Here is a 2908-nt window from a genome sequence, read left to right on the forward strand (position 1 = left end):
TTCGTTTTGTATACTTAAAAAAATTCCCTCTGGAACGAAGATTTACCTTTTAACAGTTCAAGGCATGCTCCCTTTTCACGCTTCCGATCCACAGCAGAGCCTTTTCTGGATCCTGTCGGGTGATGTGGCTCAGTTTAAGGACCTGCTGTCACTGGGTGAAATGTCTCTCCTTCCCTCTGTACCTTCAGCCATTCATCTGTCCTCCAACAGTTAATGTGCAGTGCCTCCTAATCGTCTACAGCAGGGGTTCTCACCCTTCCCAGTGCTGCCACGCTTTAATACAGCTCCTCAGGTGCTGGTGACCCCCCTCATAAAATTATTTTCATTGCTACTTCATAACTGTAATTTTGCTACTGTTATGAATTGGGTGACTCCTGTGAAAGGGTTGTTCGATCCCCAAAGAGGTTGCGACCCACAGATTGAGAAACTAAATGAAAGGGACATTTTGATAAAGACACCTGAGCAGCATTCTTCAGAAAGCTCTCTTGGGGGGCTTTCATGGGGAGCTGTGCGTGGGTGGAGGGGTTTTGTGGAAGGAGTCAGGACAATGGTTTAGGCTGGCAGTTCTGAGCTGGGCTGCTAACTGCAAGGTCAGCAGTTTGCCATCAGCTTCTCCAAAGGAGAGAGTGTCGGCTTTCTACTCCCATGAGGAGTCACGGCCTTAGAGACCCACCGAAGCAGCTCTCCCCTGGCCGAGAGGGTCGCTGTGAGTCAGAATCGACTGGTGTGTTTGGTTTGTTGTTGAAGATCTCACGTGCCTAGGTTCTTCCCCGGTAAGAAGAGACACTGGGATTTCTTTAGTTAAGGAAAACACTTCCAGGTGAAGAACGGATTATGATGAAGGAGTAGGCTGTCCACCTCGGAGGACTTAGCCACTGAAAACCTGATGGGTAGGACCGGAGCATTGTCAGAGCCGTCTTTGCGCTCTGGCGGGGTCAGCATGCAGCTGCCATTTCATTCCATACGAGCTCCCGCTGCCAGCCCACACCCACTGGTCAGTCTGGAAGGCGGGAGAAAGGGAGGCAGATGGAAGACAGGCCCAGTCCCTTTAAGGCAGTGGTTCTCACCCTTCCTAATACTGCAGCCCGTTAATACAGTTCCTCATGTGGCGGTGACACCCAACTATAAAATTATTTTTGTTGCTACTTCCTCATTGTAATTTTGTTCCTGTGATGAGTGGGGCGACCCCTTGAAAGGGGTCGTGACCCACAGGTTGAGAACCACTGCTTGAAGGGCATGATCCTGAAAATTGCACTGAGGATTTTCCCCCCATCACAACAACACATCTGGTCATTCTTTGAGGGTAGCCAGGGCTGTGCCAAGATCATTTCATTGGCAAATACACCCATCTGCCCTGCACCCCCAATTTTACCTCCTCACTTATTTTCCCTAAACTCAAAGAACATTTAAAAGGAGCACGACTGAAGTCCATCTAGGGAGCCCAAACTGCCATGTTGATGTGTGTAAATGTCAGAGCACAGGATTCCCCAAGGAAGGGCTGGGAGGGAGAACCCACCCTCAGAAGTACATAGACCTGGATAGAGGACATTGTGAGGAGCAACAGCTTCATTTTTGAAACTCTTGTTTAATAAGGGTGCTTTTGATTTTTAAGCATATATATATGTAGGTATATGCTTAAATATATATATATATATATATACTTATATATATATATATATATATTTAAGACTTGGTAACTCTTTTTACTTTATTTTTGAAATTTATTTTAAATTAAAAAAATCATTTTATTGGGGGCTCTTACAGCTCTTTTTAACATTCCATACATCAACTGTTTCAAGCATATTTTTAGCACTACTTTTTGACATACCCTTTTGATAATTACAGGAAGTGGAATAAGCTGTTTTCATAGCAGGGTATTTAAATAAATGCAGGTTGATAACCCCTATTATGCACTGTAGTTCTGAACATGTCAAAGTGGTGGACAATGTAGTGTTTCTTTCAAATCTGAAATTCTTTTTTTTTCTTAAAAAAAAATCATTTATTGGGGCCTCATACAACTCTTATCACAATCCATACATCCATTCATTGTGTCAAGCACATTTGTACATTTGTTGGCCTCATCATTCTCAAAACATTTGCTTTCTACTTGAGCTCTTGGTATCAGCTCTCATTTCCCCCCCTCCCTCCTTACCCCACTCAATTCTGAAATTCTGTAGTTATGTTAACATTTCTTTGTGGCTGCACCATATATATTGTCCCATCCCCCCCAAAAAAACCCATACACATGCTTGAAACCATAAACAAATTCTTAGACTGTCTGCCATGCAGAATTTTATTAATAAATCTAGGTTCATAGTTGCTTGTAGTTCTATTAATGAATCTAGTTTTATTAATAAATCATAGTTGCTTGATCTAAAGTTATAGATTACATTTGGAGCTTAGTATCTCCCTCCTCCCATCCTAAACCATGTTAACATCCTCATTCTAAGTTTTCAGTGCTCTTTCAGGTTCCCACCCAGAAGTTTTGAATGATCTATTTTCACTGTTTGCACTTTCCAAATTGTTATCAGCGTTATGTTGTCCCTCATTCTTGGATGACTGCTTGCAAGATTGTAAGACCCTAGGTGCTTTGCAATGAACTATGAGATAGAACAGAAGCACTGAACACGTTAATAGGTCAATTAACGTGGATGTTTCATGACCCTACTCCTTTAAACCAAGGAACCAGATTTTATGAGCTATTTGGTTGTATATATTGCATGCATCAAATCAAAACAAAAAAAAAACTTTAAAAAAAATCATTTTATTGGGGGCTTGTACAACTCTTACCACAGTCCATACATACATCCGTTGTGTCAAGCACATTTGTACATTTGTTGCCATCATCATTCTCAAAACATTTGCTTTCAATGTGGTGAAGAAAGCTGATGGTGCCCGGCTATCAAAA

The sequence above is a fragment of the Echinops telfairi genome, unplaced genomic scaffold (assembly GCF_000313985.2).
Source record: "Echinops telfairi isolate 266 unplaced genomic scaffold, ASM31398v2 ScPeMD7_18;HRSCAF=68, whole genome shotgun sequence".
In the NCBI taxonomy this organism is placed as follows: Eukaryota; Metazoa; Chordata; class Mammalia; order Afrosoricida; family Tenrecidae; genus Echinops; species Echinops telfairi.